Source organism: Triturus cristatus, chromosome 6 (genome assembly GCF_964204655.1).
Source record: "Triturus cristatus chromosome 6, aTriCri1.1, whole genome shotgun sequence".
Classification (NCBI taxonomy): Eukaryota; Metazoa; Chordata; class Amphibia; order Caudata; family Salamandridae; genus Triturus; species Triturus cristatus.
The window spans coordinates 1,053,168,987-1,053,188,839 of record NC_140589.1 but is presented as its reverse complement, the minus strand read 5'-3'; the positions used below and the strand labels follow the sequence as shown (position 1 = coordinate 1,053,188,839).

The 19,853-nt window shown below is 46.5% G+C and overlaps 1 protein-coding gene across 6 annotated transcripts in view; it reads right to left on the bottom strand.

Moving 5' to 3' along the window:
* The window catches only part of TMEM200A (transmembrane protein 200A), a 531,959-nt gene that overhangs the window by 259,930 nt on the left and 252,176 nt on the right, over positions 1 to 19,853 (bottom strand). For all 6 annotated transcript variants that reach the window (XR_014963077.1, XM_085611872.1, XM_085611873.1 and 3 more), the window contains one exon: positions 7,275 to 7,410. The gene's annotated coding sequence lies outside the window, so the exon portion shown is untranslated. The remainder of the gene's footprint in view (positions 1 to 7,274; positions 7,411 to 19,853) is intronic.

Sequence of the window (19,853 nt, the reverse complement as noted above, 5' to 3'; positions counted from 1 at the left end):
TGTGCATGTATATGTGCGAGTGCATGCCTGCGTGCATGTGTGTCTGGGTGTGCACATATGCACAGGTATGTGTGAGTGCCTTTGTGCTTGTATATATGTGCATGCATGTGTGAGTGTGTAAATGTATCTCCTCTTGGTAATGCTGTATATGTAGGTGCATGCTTACTTATGTGCAGGTCTATGTGCACGTCTGTGTCTGCTTGTATGTGCTTATGCCTGCATGCGTGTGTGTGTGTGTTTGTGCATGCTTGTGTGGTTGCATCTGTGACAGTAACTACTGGCTGGAGAAAATATTGACCACATTAGTACCAGTTTAATAATTGAATTCAACAATCAACAACTGTACGGTGACAGATTAAACTTTCAAGAGACCATGCCAGTGCCCAGCACCACGTGTCATGCTTTTTTGTTTTTGCTTTCATTTGAGCTACTATGTGTTTGTTGTGTGATCTGAGCTTATGCAGTAGGTTGTGGATTATGTGTCATGTTTGTGAAATAAATAGTCCTGTTTAAAATCTTGTGGCTTCAGAAGCATATAATTGCATTGTTGTTACTTTTTTTCCATCCAGCATATGATATTACTCTTGTCTCCCCTCCCTCATAACCTATTTCCCATTTTCTGGTTCTACAGCACCACAAGGCGATACGAATGGCAATAGCACTATGCAAATATCCTCACTACACTACATACAAAAAACAAAAGTAAAAAACATTGTCATTTCTAACACCAAGAGCTCTAGCTTTCAAATATGCGAGACCTATTGCATTGCAAATGCTTGTGTTATTTGGGGCCGGTTTTGCAGCAGTGCAGGGGGCTGGTTTAGTTAAGCTACAGTGCTTCCCACTTGCGCCCTCGACCCCCCTTCCAGCCCCCCTCGCCCCCGGGCGGTCTGATAACATTGCCAGGGCTGATTTGTGTTCTCAGTCTGGCCCTGAGCCCAAGAGGCTCGGCCTGCCTTTCAGAGACTCGTAGGGCCGAGATAGATCCACAAGCTCCTTGTTAAATTCACCACTGTGACGCTTCTAAGGATGCGTCTGGCGCAGGCAGGGCTGGGTCCATATCAGTAAGAGAACCTGAACAGGTGGGCTGAAAGGTCTTTAGCTTCCCCGCTTCTTTTGACGTCTGCAGTAGTCCGGGCTGTGGAGTGCAGGGGCAGTTCTTGAACTGTCTTGGTGTGGGGCTGAGCAGGGGCTGACATCTCAGACTGTTCCAAATTATTTTGCAGGTCTTCTAAAGACCATACATCGAGTCTTTGTGTGTTTTCTCTGCTTCCTATGCCTCCTGCCGTACTTTTTAAGGACTGCTGCTGCCACCCGAGTAGAATGTATTTCAGGAACAATATGAAGGTGAGCAAGCAGCATAATAATGAGAGTGCCGAGCGAGCGCCCACGCTATGGTTTGGTTTGCTTCTAAGCATGGACGCCGATTCACCAAAATGCCAGGGGTAGCGGAAGTGACATCACACACACCCTTTTGACCTTATTGACATCAAAGGAAATGGCATCATATGACCTTTGACCCTGAATCTTCCCAGGAAGTGAAGTCACTTGACTGTAACCTGGATGATATCACAAGAATTGACATCACTGAATTACTTTATAGATGTAGTCATTAATATTAAAAATATAACACAAATGTCTCTTTTGGGTACACCTATTTTAGGGTGCTGACATAAGCTTAAGCACTGGCATAGCCAATAGGTCTCGCTTTTGGGACTTTATAAGTATTTAGTTATGCAGCACAATATCCTTTGTGCAACAACATCAACTGTTGCATGGCTAAACACTTATAAGGTCCCAAAAGCGAGGCCTATTGGCTATGCCAATGCTTGTTCCTCAAGCCATGTAAACTTACATTTGTCTACTTCTCTAGAACCCATTCTTGTTTCCTGAAGTAGTACGACGTCCCCTCTGAGCACATGGCAGTAATCAAATATTTTTTCCTTTTGTCAGCATGGTTTAGACCCTTTGTGTTTAACAAAAGCAATTTGAATGTCTGAATATTGTTAGTTGTTATGATCTCTTAATGTAGCAACTATTATAGAGATCTTCATAGACCTCATGGATATTACTGTATGCCTGAATTGTGAAGAGTATGGGTATACTGGTAACACACCAACAAGCTATACCTACTAATACATAACATAGATATGATCCAGGTAAAAAGAAAGAGAAAGATAGAGGAAAGCAGAAGAACAGCAGTGACAAGAAAAACAAGTGCAAATACAAATATCGATAGCCCTAGCCAGCTCCCCCAGTGAGAATCCGGAGGCTCTCTGACCCACCCTCCGCTACCAACATGGAGTAAGGAACACCACAAAAAAATCCTTGGAAGAGTCCTCTTAATAAACTTATCAGATGACACCATGTGTCACAAATTAAATACAGAACAATTTCAATTTGAGCAAACGACACGAAAATTACTGGACAATCAAATTCTATTGGTGTGAGATTGCAAAGCAGAATAACTTAACAGTCATGCGTACCTTTGGAGATTATTACTAGAGCAACCCAATTAGGTTATACCCTGTTCATGGTTAAAATTCCAGATAGGAGGAAACCTGGGTGAAATGGAAGAATCACCACAAATCAACAAAAACTATACTTATACCATGAATTATAACAGAGCAAGGGACAAAGGGGACGTGGCTAAGCCAGCCAAAATGACGGGTGCAAACCTTTAGCGCTCCGCACACCAGCCCAACTATCCCCTTCCATCAATGCAGTGGTGGGGTGAGGGGGCAGCAGAGGCAGGGACTTGACTCCCTAAGGCTCACACTACACCTTGCTGAGCGTTGGAGTCGCTCCAGCTGACGATTGCCGAGGGTCGCTGATCCCGAGCCTTATGACAGCTTTGAGAATGGCACCCTTGATGGGCCGTTGACCCAGAGAGAGAGGCGGTGAGAGCTAACGCTTGCTCATCGCCCCCGCCACTGCTGGAACGTGAAGGCATACTTCTGCCAGAGGGAGCACGGTGCATCTCATGTCTCACAGTGAGGGGGAGGAAGACAGACCTGTGGGTGGCCAGCCTTTGACTGTGGTGCATACTCTTTCCCCATAGGGGACCCAGGTGAGCGGCGGTGAGCGGTGGTACCTGGGGGGATTGTTCCACCACTCCCGCCATCTGATGGGCACCATAATCGAAGCCCGCGGGGGAGGGGGTCCCCTGCATAATTTTATAGAGGGTGCTATTCCCCTCCATCTAATCAACGCCATTATCGAGGCATAAATATGCATGAGTGATTGTGCCTCCATCTTGTATACAAACCCTGTTCCTGCTGACCTACAGTGTGGCTGATCCTGCGCCAAGGAGCCTCTATCGGGCTAGCCTGTGGCAGTATCTATTGGAATATAGGACGTTACAAAACAAACAATTACAACACATGCTTTTACAACGCGGTTTTTACATCGCAATTACCATGACATTGCATGATTTTACAACGCATGCCATTAAAATGCATTTTTAAAAACTACCATTACAATGCATTCCAATACAACGCATTCCATTACAATGCATGCCTATACAACGCATAATACTTTTAGGGCAACAGTAGGGTAAGTGTTGGATAGTGTAGGGGTAAAAATTACTATTCCCACTCCAGTGAGTGCAACAGTAGGGTAAGTGTTGGATAGTGTAGGGGTAAAAATGTGTATTCCCACTTCAGTGAGTGCAACAGTAGGTAAAGTGTTGAATAGTGTAGGGGTAAAAATTACTATTCCCATCTACTCCAAATCCCATACCCAGCCTAAAACTAAAAAACTTTGATTACTTACCTTATAACGTGTTGTAATAGTATGTCTTGTAATGGTATGCGTTGTAATGGCATGCGTTGTAGTGGCATGCGTTGTAATGGCATGCGATGTAAAGGCAGCTGCATTGTAACAGTTGCCTTGTAAAAGCAGTGTGATGTAATGACTGCATTGTAATTGATGTTTCCCAATCCATTGAACTAATGCCTTGCAGTGGCTGGAGTTGAACTCAGTGCACTTCGCAGGGCACTTTGACATTACCTGGTGCCCCTACTATTATGTATGGGATAAAGGGGGTCTCCCCTTTCCTCCGGCATCTCTTTTCAACACCTGAGTGAGGGGCCCTTCTTTCCCCCTCATTGTCCAACTCGGCGCCATGTGGATGGTAGCGCATACAGGCATGCTACCTGGAAATCTTGCTTGTCGCCCCACCCGGGTGCCCTCGTTGGACCTGCCGGGAGAACCCGAGCACCCTCTGACTCATGGGTGAGGGGCGGCAGCAACGGATGTCGGTACCCAGCAGCCAGACTACTATTCCTCCCCGAATCAACACCAGCATAGAGGAGTAAGTGATGAGACAGTGCAGCCCGAGGGGGCGTTGGGAGGTCTTTTTGCCCTGGCACTTTGCCACTTTCCTGCGGCCCTGTCAACCCACAACCCACCACAGTCCGACATCACTGAGGGGCCCGGAGTGTCTTCACTTGATACAAGACATTAACTCCGCCCAGACAACTGTTGCCTAACTCGGAGCAACTCCCTCCCTTTCATGACTGCAGCCCGGAGCCATAATTGAGGCACATGAATCACAGTCGCGAGCTTCGAGAGATATTCTTGTGGCCAAAATTGGGAGACATTCTCCCCTCGCTCTCCCCCTCATTGTCACATGCCCTGGCCACTGCGCATCGACACCATAATCGAGGTGCATAACCCTGATGGTAGGGGACAACCCCCCAAGCCCTCCAAGAACTCTACAATATTGATTCAAACCACCGGCGGGGACCCATAGACCACGTGCAGGAGTCCACTGGGGAACCCCTCGACTTTGACGCAGGAAACAGCTCAGTCATCTCATCGAGTGGTATTGTCCCACACTAAGGATGGTCACTGAACATGGGCCAGCTCCGATCTGCCACCCTGGCCTCACCCTGCAAACCCACACTTGGAGACCCTGGGAACCCCTATACCTGGAGATACTGTCCCCCTTTCCATGTCAGACAAGTTGGACAAGGTACTGGTTGCCATTAACTATTCACCATGGAGGACAGGTTTGGCGCCCTGTCCACGGATCTTACCTTACTGTGTAAAGACAACCGCAATCTTGTGGACAAAGTGTCTGAAGGTGAAAAGGTCCTGGCCACCCTGCAACCACTTGCAAAAGACAACCAGTCGACGATCCATGATCTACAAAACCACGTCCTGTGCCTTGAGAATAGAGTAGAGGATTTGGAGTGCTGCTCCCACAGGAGTAATATCCGTTTTCATGGGCTATCAGAAGGAATTGAGGAAACAGACCCTCTTGCTTACTTTTGAGACATGGTTTCAAACCTACACTACATCGCCGGAAACCACACCTTTCGATTCTCTCAAGAGCATGCACTGCATCCTAGTGAGGTGCCTGCCACCGGGATCCCCTCCCTGCCCCATGCTGGCAAAACTCCTGCACTTCGAAGACCTGGACGCCATACTTCGTTGGGGCAGAAAAGCAGAACTTATCCAACTCAACGACAAACTCATTCTGCTATTTCCCGACTATACCTGGGATGTGCAGCACTAGAGTACCGCCTTTCTGGCCATCAAGCAGCATCTCCGACAGCGGAGGAGTGCAGTACTCACTCCCATTCCCCGCCCACCTCAAGGCCATGCCCAATGTCTCCACCATCTATTTTACTGATCCCAGGGAGGCCTGGGATTGGGTGGACTTACACCTGCATGCGACTGTGTCCAGTGGAGCCCAGGTGTCGGTTGAGGCCTCCTGTGTGTCCTTGACTGGTTCTCCCAACCTAGAACAAATCAACGCTGCCAGCCGATGGGCCATACAAGCCACCACAAGCTTGGGGCCCAATACCATCACCATTGACAACTAGAAGGGCCCCCATACATTTTCCTATATAGAAGGCACACCCTGCTCAGACTCCCGCTCTTACTCCCAGTCTACTCCAATGGTGACCCCGCAGACACCCTAATTTGAACACTGCATGACTATTTTGATAGATGGCCTGCTGCCATAGTCTTGTCCTGATTTCTCACTCACATCAAACAGGCAATAAGTGACACACTGGTCCCTCCAGAGCGCATCACACTTCACACACCTGCCCAGTCCCTGGGACCCGTGCCACGCACAGGCTCCTGGCGGCGTGCCTCTTGGCCACTGTCTTCTCCCCCACACGGCAAATCTCGGATCCTACCTTTAAAAGGGCTTTTGGGCTATCCCATACATGGCCCACGATTAGGGTTCCTTCACCAATACACTAGTGGAAGAAGAATATGCTCCGTTAGTACCACCAGCTGTGGTAAGCTCTCAGCATTGGAATTATCTCCCTCCCCAGTTGACACAGTTTCCCTTACACATCCCCTACCTCCCAAACTTGGCATCCTGCAGGTGCAGGTTATCATTCTACAAGAGACATGTCACAGCCGTGGAGCTGATGTGTTTACGCTGGCATTTGGGGGACATTTTTGCACCACAACCTACTTGCCGTACGCATGTGGCTTCCTGGTGTGGCTATGCCCCAGGGGTCTCCTTTCAGGAAACCAGCAGGACAATCGACAGGGATTGCCATTACACGCTCCTTGAAGGGTGCCTAGATGGTCGGCCATTTCTAATCGGAAGCATAGATGCACCCAATGCTGAACAGGGAACCTTCTGGGATACCCTCTTCGAGGCTCTTGTCAACAGTACCGAGTCGAGCGTGGGTGTTGGGCAGGGTTATACCTGCTTGATTGACCTAGCCCTGGACAGATCGCATCCTCCCCTACCGTGTTCCACCCACACGAGCAGGCAGATTGTTTTTTAACCTTGATACGCCAATGGGAGCTCACAGACGCATGGCGGTCCTAGTGTCATGACTCTGTTTCCTCCTGCCACTGCAGGGTCATGTTTGCGCTCGTAAGGTACCATGATAGCATTAACGGCACAGAATACAAAGACATTACTCTCCATTTTGTGTATTGTGTCATATATGTAGCGGGGATGGATAATACATGCATTGACTTCCATTTATATTACGTTCATGCCAATCCATGGTGACCGCGGTAGCACTATTTAGTATATTTCAATCCATGTTGGCAGTGGTAGGGTTTTCTGTACTTTTTGTTTATATTCGTTGTTCATGGCAAACCACATGTCAATCAATGGGGAACTGCGTGAACCTGCAAGTGCCTCCACAAATGTGAACACGCACACATGGCCAGCTCAACGGTTGCACGTTGCTATCACAACCCACTTGTGCGGCTGCTTGGATGCTGGTTTATTTAAGGTGCCTAGCCTAACCGCATGTGCTTGGCATTGTCGAGATCCCGCTTACCTGGACTCTTCCTGGATTTCCTCCCACGATGATACTCTCGGCCGCAGTGTTTCGTTTTCCTGACAACACCTCCTACTTCCTTTTGGCTGGCGGCTTCTGTCTCTCGTTACGCATCAGCATGTCTGCATCGCAAACCCTGCAGAAAAGTAGAAAACAGCACAAGAAAAGTCAAGCAGGTATTTCGGTGCCGCTCTTTGCAGTCTCCGCTCCTCTGAATAGGAAACTTTAACAAAAGAGGTACAATCTTTCTTTTTTTTATGCATGTGTGAGTACGCTATAGGAAAAACACATATACTGTGCTGAACTTGCTATGAACATTAAGCTGATTGTTCGCACATCTCTATTAAACACTGGTGCCAAACTAATAAAGAACATTATCTTGTACATTTTGTTTGATTTGTATTGTCAATTATTGTTACAATAAAACAAGACTTGTGTATAGTGATTTGCTTAATGTTTATTGTCACAACATTGCTTTAATAGGTGCTCAGTGAGTCTTTGACCCTGTTCATGATCACAATATCATGGTTTACTAGTCTTCCCCAGTGACTTGTGCAGTTGATGCAAAGGTGGGTTTTGCCTAGCATGTAAGGAAGGGTGGGGGGGTTGGTATTGAGTGCATGCCATATGTCATCACTGCAAGACTAACACCAGGCCTTTGTGTGTTAGTTACTTTTGAGATCCTAGATAAAAGAAAGTTGTTCTGCCCCACTTGTAGTGTTACAGAGATCCCTGTCTGGTATGTTTTGATATGAATATATCTAAAAGATGCATCTCATGTCTATCTTCCAGAAGGGCTAATTATCTCTCTCCTTGCAGTCTACCCACATCCAGAGAACCTATACACATGTGAACACTAGAGAAAACCCTCACATCATTGATCCAGTCCCAATCCAGATGCAAGCATCTTAGAGGTGGTTTACAGAAGCAGTGTGGTCTCTTTTTCTTTTGTCTCCTTCCCATTCCCCCTTCCCTTTGGGGGCTTCTTACAGTGCTGTGTAAATCAGTTCACTGCCACTGCAGGCAGTCCTCAGAGGGGTTTGGGTTCAGTTGTCACCAAAACGGAATGGATCTGGTATTCAGGTGAGTGGCGCAGGACATCCAGCACCCTACACCTCGGCTCTACTCCTTCCATTCCATCCTGCACAGCCTGCACATGCAGCTCAACCACTTTCTCTGCCCTCCCGCACTGATATCCCTTATTCTGCATGCAGACTATCTAGGACAAATAGTCTCTGATCAGGGTGCGCACATCCTGGACCTTAAATGGCCCCCCTGCCTCCCACACCCACTTGGAAACTGTTGCAGGACTGTCTTGAGGACTCGGTGTTCCAGGAAGAGCAGGGTGCATGCATCGGCAGTACTTTGCTGAAAACCACAATGCAGCGTCCACCAAGATGCTAGAATAGGATGCCTTTAATGTAGTTGCGAGAGGAGCCCGTATCTGTCTGATAGCAGGAGTCCGCAGGACCTTTGAGATGGACATAGTGGCAGCTGAGCAGGCCCTAGCTGGACTGGGCACAGTGGTAGACACTGATCAAATGCTTTCACCTCAGCTAGCAGATGTGAAAACTGCATACGCTGCCCTTCTTGAAAACGTGCGGCACAATAATTGCACAGAGCACACAGCTAAAGTTCATTGGGAAGGTGACAAGCCTGGCAGACGCCTAGCTTGGCTGATCTAGCAGGAGTCAGTAACTGATCTATAACCAAAGTAGTTGATCTTGCAGGCATTACAGTCCACATCCAGGCTGGTATACGAGCAAGCATTCTATGAGTACTACTCATCCATCTATTATACGCCCCACCACCTCCGGCGGAACATACAGACATATGTTCCTGTTAGACATTGTAGTTCCTCACATCTCAACCCCATCAGACTTTCCCTGGACATGGAGATAACACCAGCAGACGTAAAACAGGCAATTCATGATCTCTCCCAGAACAAGACACCAGGCTTGGAAGGGCTTCCATTGGGGTATTACCAAAACTTCTCACCGCTCTTGGTGCCCTAGGTGCCGGAGATGTATGAAGCAGCAATGGGAGGTGGGGAGCTTCCCTCATCACTTCATAAGTCCCTCCTGGTCTCCCTCACCAAGCCAGATAGGGACCCCACGCTACTGGCCTCCTATAGGCCCACTGCTATTCACGGGGCAGATTATAAAATCCTAGGCAAGATTGTAGCTTGTCGGTATGCTCAGATTCTCAAGAAGCTGGTGCATCCTGATGAAAACGGCTTTGTCCCGGGCAGTAGCACCTCCCAGAATATCCAACGCCTCTTCCATGTGCAGGACCAGGAGTGGGGGTAATTCCCCCAGACGGCTTGCCTCATTCTCGATTTAGAGAAGGCATTGGACACCCTGACCTGGCATTACTTGTTTGCAGTGCTCACTCGATGGGATTTGGACCTCGACTCTCAGCCGGCACAAAAAACTACTGTACTCCAACCCAACGTCTTGGGTCCACCTGGGCTGTCTAGTTTCGGATTCCTTTGCAGTGGGCTGAGGGACTGAGCCACTGGGATAGAGCCACAGGCCGTGCGGTTGCACGAGAGGGGCCGGGAGTGGGGCATACAATGCCGGGTAGGACACACACGGTGTCCTGGTCCTTATATGCGGATGATCTACTCATTTATGTGCGTGACATTACGGCTGACTTAATGTCCCTGGAGGATATGCTTGCTGCCTACAGCTGTACTCTGAGTTGACTGGGCAAAGTCTGTTATATACCCGCACAGCCCTGTGCAAACACCACAGGGTATATATCTTGGTGACGCCCCCCCCAAGTGGTACACCTAGGCAATGTGCTACTTGGGGGTTTGCCTTTATCACACTCCTCTTGACATCTAAGAGGTGAACCTCCACAGGGCCTTGACAGGCATCCGGACCCATGTGCACTTTTGGCGGTCCCTCCCTTTGGCACCCATCTGAAAAATTGCCCTGGCAAAAATGGTGGCCCTACTCCGCCTTCTGTACTGCTTCGAGAATGTCCCTGTTATACCCCGCTCCTTTTTTAGGGAACTAGAGTTTCTCCGCTGTACACTCATATGGGGGTCAGGGCGCACATTGCCCTGACTAAACGGCCGCTGCTGGTGGACCGGAGAGGCTTGGGGGCTCCATCCTTTGAAGCATACTTTCTAGCCGCGCAGCTCCAATGGCTGTCCTTCTGGACAGTTGGGTGATACCTGGATGAAGCCACCTCAGATCTCAGGCCCTTACCGAGACCAGCGATCTGGTGCCTTCTTATCCCGAGGGCATGTCCCTCAGTTACTTGGTCTGTGCAGGTGGCAGTGGTGGTAGCGAAGACATGCATGGCAAGGATACATCACCTCTCCTTGTGTGCTCCGCTCTATGCCCCAAATGTGCCTCTGATGAGTCCTCCCCGTTGCCAGGTTCACTACACTGCTGGGGAGTTAAGGATCTGGACAGAACACTTGTTACTTGAGGTGGGCGACCTCTTCACAGAGGGGCATCTCCTTTCCATTTCCTGGCTGAGAAGAGTAATCTCCCACCAGGACAGTTCTCTTTCACCGTAGACTTAACCACACCTGCCATCCCCACTGGGACCTTTTGGGGAGATTGCCCGCGGCACATCCAATGCTCCAGGCCATACTGTCTATTTGGGCTGGCCGCCACATTGTCACCTGGCTGTATAAGGCCATACGTGAACTGACGCTTGCCCACCTCACGCCACTTCGTCAAATATGGGAGGACATGTTTGGGGGAGTGTTGCATGATAAGGATTGGGAGCGGGCAATAGAGTTTCAAAAAAAGGTCAAGATCATACAGTTCTTCATCCTACACAGGGCCTACCTAACCCCTGCTCAGCTGCATAATCACTTCCCTGAGACACAGTTGGAATGCACCCACTGCCGGACCTCAGACGTTATGCTTATACACATGCTGAGGTATTGCTCAGTCCTCCAACCCACAGTACAGTGCGCAAGGTCACAGAGCTCCTAGACATATACACATGGGAAGCTTCTTCTTAGGCATATTCAAACACAAGAAGCGCCAGAAAATCTTGGACCGCTTTGCAGCCCTGGCCTTACTCTTCACTAAGCACACAATCACACTCTACTGGCACTCCCCAATAGCCTCCCAGCAGAGGCATGGAGAGGAGCAGTGTGGAAATGGGATGCAGTGGAGAAAGACACCCTCCAGTACAAGGAGGTTCTTTGGATGCACCGGAAACCCGTATCCCCATAGGGTGCTTCCCTACTCAGACATTTCCGCCGGAGGAAGACATCAATATATTTACACAACTTGAACCACTGTGTAAATATATTGATGTCTTCCTCCGACCTATTGCGGAAAGTACTCCTACGTATCTTAGGGATACTATGCAGTCCATCCAATTGGTGGATGAGCGCCCTTATGATCCCACTTGCAACTATGGACATAACCGCGCTATATACTAATATCCCTCAGGATGCTGCTTTGGCATCTATTGAGGCAGCATTGAATAAGAGACCTGCACCACATATGGTTCCAACTGAATTTATTGTCGATTTGCTAACTTTAGCTATGACTAAGAACTTTTTTAGCTTCCAGGGTCAATACTATGTGCAAACTAAAGGCGTTGCGATGGGGGCAAGCTTCGCTCCAGACCTAGCTATCATTTTTATGAATGATTATGAACAGCAGTTTGTCTTGAACGAATGTAATCCCCATAAGAACCGTATAGCCCTGTGGCGTCGCTATATAGACGACGTCTTAATCATCTGGGAGGGAGATGAAGGCCAACTTAAGTCCTTTCATACATGGCTTAATGCATGTTCCAGTGATATCCAGTTCACGCTTGAGTCTAACAGGAATCAAATCAGTTTTCTTGATATTCTGATTAAAGCTGAGTCAGATAAATTGCACACTACCTTATATAGAAAGAGTAGTGACCGTAATACACTCTTGAAATATACAAGCCACCATCCCCGCAACCTCAGGGATAATTTGCCCTTTGGCCAATTTCTGAGGGTGCGGAGAAATTGTTCAAGGAAAGAAGATTATTTTGAAGAATCGTCTGCCCTCCTCACAAGACTTAGCGAAAGGGGGTATCCCATCAGACTCTTGAAGAAAGCACGTAAGCGTGCCTTGCATAATCACAGGGAATATCTATTGACCCCGAGAATAAAGGCTGATACCAGAGAGGAAAGGATTGTATGTGTCACTACGTTCAATACAAAAAGTAATGCCATTAAGAAAATCATCAACCAGCATTGGCATTTGGTAGCGGATGAATTGGGCAACATGCCCCCCCTTTACATGCCTTTAGAAAAGGTAAGAATGTGAGGGACTATGTGGTGAAGTCATTGCTACCCACACAACATCCATTAGGGCAATCAACCCTGTGGGGGATCCCACCGGTGAGAGGACACCGCAAATGTGGTGTGTGTAAAGCTTGCCCTTTGACAGAGGAAATTACTGAATTCACACATAACAGTAAGAAGTACTCACTACAGGAACACAGCAACTGTAATACTGCCGGTGTGATTTATGTGATTTCTTGTCCATGTGGTTTCCTGTACGTAGGACAGACGATTCAGAAAATAAAGTGTCTTATTTTACAACACTGTAGTCGCATATGGTGCAGGGTGCAAGGTGCACCTCTAGTAGAGCACTTTAATGCGTTTGATCATGCAACAGACAGCCTAAGATGGTGGGTGCTCGAGAGGGTAAAACTGAATCCGAGAGGGGGAGACTTTGCTGCTGCCCTTAGTAGGCGTGAATGTAGATGGATACATACTTTGGACACCATTACTCGAGGCCTGAATGAATCCGAGGAAATCAGTAGACAGGTTTTGCTGTTTAATAATGGATGATGCTTAATCAGGTCTTCTGCCCTGATGATGTTTTCTCTGTATTCCAGAATATATGATACAATTTGAGGTATGAGGAGCCAAATGAAATCTACATAAATGTCAGTTTTCTGTCCTTTAAATGAATTCTAGATCTTGTATATGGACAGTGTGGGAGGCTTTTTAATCTTTCGCATAATGTAACAGGGGTATATCATTGTTTCCCAACTGTGCTGTTCTATTGATTATAAGCGACGAATTTGACTGACAAGGTTGCATTGATGTTTTATGATGTTTTTTGTTTCGTTTTATGTGCGTAACGATCACTTGTGTCATGTTTTAACGTTTGCTGGTATTCAATACGATGACTGCTGCCTCCTTCAAGAAATAAGAGATTCACCTCTTTTCCTCCGGGGAAATGACAGGGAGTCCTTTTTTAGTGTTTAGTACGCGGTGACGTCACTATAACGTTCACGCTTACAAATGGGATACGGTGCTTCCGGCCCCCTTCAGCTGCACCGATTGAATCGTTGGATGCACTCACTGAGATACGGTAGGGGAATCCGCATTAGACATGTAAAATTAGCTGTCCCTTGATAATACGAGCCTTCTCCGCCCTTACTCGCTTTCTGTTTTCTTTACAGGTAACGAAGTGTTAAAAAACGGCACTTGATGTAAGGATTGTTTTTCCGGACGTGATTTTTGCCAAACGAAATAAAGGTAAAGATCTAGGTCCCTGGGTGGGGATGGTCTGCCATTGAGGATTATTACTCTAACTTGCTCTCCCCCATTTTCTCGGAATTTATAGAACTCACGGATGTGAAACCTTTTGACCCATAGAAATTACACGGACCATTATAACAACAGGAAGTTATCACCTGTAGGTCGTAAGGACCGCTCCCTGCACAGCATTTGGTATGTAGTATTATTAAAACCTCATCCATAGGTGTTTTTCTTTTGGGGTAAGTTGGGGACCACCAACCTTGACTGCATATATTCTTTGGATTTGCAGATTCTTGGTCCATCGAAATATCAGGGACCTCCATCAAATGGTAATCCAATACCTGTACATTGGTGACGGGTAAGCTCCATTTGATGTTTTTGATGTTTTTTATTCTTTTAACAATTATAGTGCTCAGTAGTGCAAGACCCTATTTTTAGTCTTTCTATTTTCATTTATCTTTTAGGTATATGATTAATCTTTATAAATAACTTGGGTTGCTCCTTTTCTGTCCTGAAGAAGATCCTCAAGGCCGAGGCGTGAATTACTCTTGTGGCCAAAAGTCGGGTCGAAACGTCGACGCCCTTTTAATTTAGCCTGGACCTTATATTCTTTTTCCTAATGACGTGCCATGCAAGAATTTGTTTTTTGTACAACCTAAGAGTATAATTAACTGACTATGCACTGTGAATGTGGCCAGGCTCTAGAGGACGGTGAATTATAACCGATCCTTTTGTTTCAGTAATCAAATCTCCTTCTCTACTCTGTGTCACTCCTTTTGAGTACTTTTTTCACAGTCCTTTACACTTGAGCACTTTTTTTTACTGCACGTTCCATCTGGAGCAACTTTATATTCTATGACTGAAGTTTAGAACCTTGATAAAATGTGCTTTTGAATTATATACTTTAGACATAATAAAATTGCGAGGTGATCAAATGTATGGGTTTTTTGCACTCTTTTTACTTGTATAGTTGAATAAGATATTGAGTATTTTGAATCAATATCAAATTAACATTTAAATATAGAATTGAGTTTTTGTTCAAAAAAAGGTCTAGGACCATTGTGTTTTGTATCTTTAAAGTGGGATGGACCCACAAAAAAGTTGGGGATAGAAAGATCTCAGAGCTGCTTCCTAAAAGCAAGACACCCCTTCCTGCGTAGTATTTTGTCCTTGAATCGGTCTTGAGCAATGCTGAAATTTTCTCCTTCACAGGATATGTATTTATGTTTTTTCATGTAGTTGAGAATTTCTCCGGCGTGTTTATATCTCAAAGGTCTGAAGATGATGGCTCTAATGTTTCATGGTTTTAACTGAATCAGTAGAAGGTTTACCAGAAGGAACTGGATGAGCTATCTTGATTTTAAAGTTTTTGGTGAAAGATAGGCTTAATTTACGAGGCATGCAGGATTCGAGAATTTCCTAACATGATTTGGCTGCATCCTCCACACCCTCCTGGAGACTGAATATCCTGACATTGCTTTTGTCATTGTGATTTTCTAAATCTGTAATGCCCATGGAGAGAGAAGCAATTTTGGAGCATTTTCTGTGATTTTGACATTTTGTAATCAAGACAGCTGATATGTGATTCAGCTTAAGTAATCCTGCCTGCTAGTTCTTTAGAGTCTTTCCTCAAATCCTGGATGTATACTTGTGTGAGATCCATATTTGTGCTTTAAGCTAGAGTCTCTGTAGTATAAGATCTATGTTAATGGACTTGTGTGACTTAGATTTTAGTGTCAGGTCTGCTAGCGGTAGGAAAGTCTTGACAAAAGAAACAACACAACATAGCATCTGAGATTGCTGAGATACGAATTGCTCCTGACATTGCAGACTGCCTCTCACAGAGACAAAATTCCCCTGGGACCGACATGGAGTGATGGTGTGCTGTGGTTTATCTTCCATGAGTTCTCCAGGAGCTGGGAAGAACCTGAAGTTTCCCAAAATACTGGTATGAGACTCAACTGAACCGGCTAACCCGTAGACTGAGACTGTCTTTAAAGCTAAGATCTAATCTTTCAAAACTGGCTCTATTATCGTTTGAAATATTGTTAAATGCAATCGTTAATGATGGTATCTCGCTTCCACTCCGATGGGTGTTAGTGGACTGTCAGTGGGCCTTCTCTGTAGTGCAAGCCCACCCTACATCTTTGTGTTGTTTATGGGGTAACAGGCACTCTGCAAATTGGGGTGGTGGGAGTTTTTGAACCCACCGTGCAGGGTAGCAGGGAGGAGGGAGTTCTATACCTGGGGGTTTTGTTTTCACTTCCAAAGTGTACTGGTTATTTTACTTTATCTGTTGTTCTGCTTGGCACATGTAGAGATTCAGAAGCTGACACCAGGAGGGATGAGGGGAGAGACACCAGTCTCCACCCACAGTCAAGACCTTATCGCAGTAGACATCAACACACCTATATTAAGGTGAAAAATAAAATATGAAATGCACTCCTATTGTGTGCGCCTGTAGAACCTGTGCTCGGCTGCCCTCCGTCTGTGTGACTTATTCATCCCAGGCTCGACCGCCGATGCGGTCGAGCCTGGGACGAATGGGTCACACAGACGGAGGGCAACCGAGCACAGTTTCTATAGGCCCCTCCACCCAGACAGACCATGGGGCATATTACTGCCGCTAAATAAATACTGCGTGTTCAGAGTTAACTGTATGTATGGTATCAATGTGCACACAATAGGTGTGCATTTCATATTTTGTTTTTCACCTTAATATAGGTTCCACACAGAGTGGTACACATGGGGCTGGCCCCATGCTGTCCTGAAGAAGAGGTTTAGGGGACACCTCGAAACACGTCGACACAATACCAGGGATTATAATCACATAACAGTTATTTTTTCCCTTTTATTAACACCCCTTTTTTATCCTTACCAGCTAGGAGCAGGAATAAAGCATTGGCTCCCTAGTTAGGTAAATATTAACTAGCACATACACCATTCCTCCTACACTGCACTACACATATATTCACAAAATAAGTGCTCCTATGTAATTTCGCAAGTCGCAGCACGCCCCAAGCAGTAGATGTTTGGGATGGCCTCAATGATGAAGCATGTCACCTAGAGGCAACCCTGGGTGAGTGAGGGGACTCAAGAAAAGAAATGTTTCTTTTCTACTGACAGTTGAGGTTCACACTAATTTGGTGAACCCACACTTGGCTAGGTTCTTATGATCCATTATTTATGGATTATTTTGCTGCACTCTGGATATATGTCATGAACATGATCCTGGGATTAAACAATTCACATTCTACTCAGCAGTTAATGAGGGGTACTCCCACCTAGATTACCTTCTGACACACTCCCCTAGTGCAGCCCTATTTCGGGGTGTAATCCATAAGGGCTGTGGTATTTCAGATCACTCAGCTGTGCAGGCGCTACCACAGGGTCCAACCAGAGATAATACACTGCCACTCAGAATAGACCCTCCGCTCTTTAAAGACAAAAACTTTGACGATAAGATAAGACAGCATACGGAACAATAACTCGAGATAACGTAGGCACGGTGTACAAGACAGTGATACGAGGATATGCCCAGGCCCTGGAAGGGGGGAGGAGGAAGAAACAGAGATTAACATATGAGGCCCTGGAAAATGAGATTTTTATGCTTCAAACACTGACATTGGGTGGCTACGTTCCTGACCTACTTGTTAGACATTGAATCCGACTCAAACAACAACAAATTAGAGATATAGCAGAGGATAGAGCCCGGGCACAGGCCAGAGCGACACGACGACGACTTTATGATGTGGGGGACAAGTCCAACAAAATGATAGCCTGGTTAGAGAATAGAGAGAGGGTAAGTAATTGGGTCCTGGAGAGTTCACAGGGAACGGTTCACAGAACAAGGAAAGAAATTGTTGTAACATTTGCTGACCACTATGAAGTGCTACACACATCTGCCTCAAGCAGCACGGGGCAGATTGTGCTGAGCTCCTTAAAGACATATGCCTCCCCACGCTGTCGCTTGATGACTGCGACGAGCTGGAACAAGACCTAACAGTCGAAGAGATCGAAAGTGCTTTCAGAGAATTGCAATTTGGCAAGGCAGCAGGACCCAATTGCCTGCCGGACAAATTATATGAGGATGTGACAGCCACGTTGACACAGCATATGCTTAATATTTTCCAGGAGGCATTGGCACAGGGTAGCCTTCCACAGAACCAACGGATCACAACTGTGGTCATTCCTAAGAAGGGCAAGCCCTCGAAGACTGTACCGGCCAATCTCGTTACTGAACATGGAGGTTAAGTCACTGGAGAAGGCCATTGCGACCTGACTTCTTGGGGTGATCACCTCCATAGTACACCCCAACCAATTGGGCTATATGGCCTGCAGAAGCACCAGGCTCAATTTGAGGCACCTATATAGAGCCCTACATATAATGGCGAATGTCTGGCACCAATGTCCAAATAGGGACCCTTCTTTCTAAGTCAGAGTAAGAGGGCTACACCCTTTAATAACATCTGCTCAACCCTGTGGTAATGTAGCACGAGCAGACAGGCCTATCTCAGTGGCAGTGTGTGAAGCATTTATGACCATACACAATAACGCAGTGAAGACACTACAAAGGTACACCACATAAGTAGTTATCGAAAAATAGGAATCTTTATATAGGATTAAAACACGGCTTGTTAGAAATGGGATCTCTGGTTGGCCAAGGCTTGCGCCAAAGCCAGGCAGAGACCACCACTCTAGTCAGGGCAAGGGAGGCACACCAAAGATAACCCCTGCTCACCCCCTTGGTAGCTTGGCACGAGCAGTCAGGCCTATCCCGGTGGCAATGTATAAAGCATTTGTGCAACACACACAGCAACAACATACTAGGCACACCACAAAAGGAACTCCACACAAGGTTATATATATATATATATATAAATAGCCTTTGTATTATCATAAAACACATTAGTTGGTAATCACACAATATACACTGTGCCAACTGGCACTGGGCAATATTTACAGGGGATTATTTACACATGACAGGGCCACGTGGGCCATTGTCAGAACCATCACTTGATAAAAATAGTAAAAGTAAGACATTTCATGAACTTAGAACACAACCAGTAATTACTGGCACACTATACTCATCATCATCCTGTAACATAAATCATATCATGTACAGTACCACATTAGGCGAGAAATATATTCTGCGCCAACCTCATAAGCCTAAACATAGTAGACCAAAATCTCCTAAACATAACTCGCATTAGGAAATAAACTTACTAACATGAACCGCAGTAGGGAGTAACTCATACCTAAACCACAGTAGAGAATAAAGACTAAAACATAACGTAGTAGGCAAAACCTCATAATCATAAAATCACATCTAGAAGCATAAATCAGGGTGCATAAAACATACTATATAAATTACATTTCCTAGCACCACATAACCCACACTGGGGCCTGGCGCCCTACAATACCAACAGCCCCCCTGGCCAACTGGCCATCTCAAACAGGGGCTCAAATGCCCTATATCCAAAAGAGTCAGGGCGCACTGCCAATGCAGCGACAGTCAAGGGTGCGCACTTTAGGCAGGCCTAAACGTAGCAGTTGGCACTAAGTGCTGCGCGGCTGGGAAAGGAAAGTACTGGGGCAGGGGAGTGCATCTTACTCCCAGCGTAGAAGACATGTCCCTAAATAACTAACAACCTAAACGGTGCAGCTGCCCACTACTTGTTGGGCAGCCGACATTGTAAAAATGAGGCATGGGCTCTCACTGGCCCTTTAAACAAATGTGCCCCCTTTGTTGGAGCCACATGGGCCTCTGAAAACAATTATGCAAAGCGTTGAAGCCACTCAGGGTCTAGAAATGAACATGCCCTCATGGAGCGTACTGACTCCTGAAATAATCATGCCCAAGCGTTGGAGCCACCTAGGCTCTAAAAACAAAGCCTGGGACAACAGGGGCCCTCTGGGCCCTTCAATAAGAATGTGCCGTCTCGTGGGAGCCACACGGGGCTCTGAAGACAAGTAGTCAAACGTTGGAGCCACACGGGGCTCGGAAAATAATTAATGCCCCCATATCGTGGCAGCGGCCCGCAACTGCGGCGCCGCTGTAA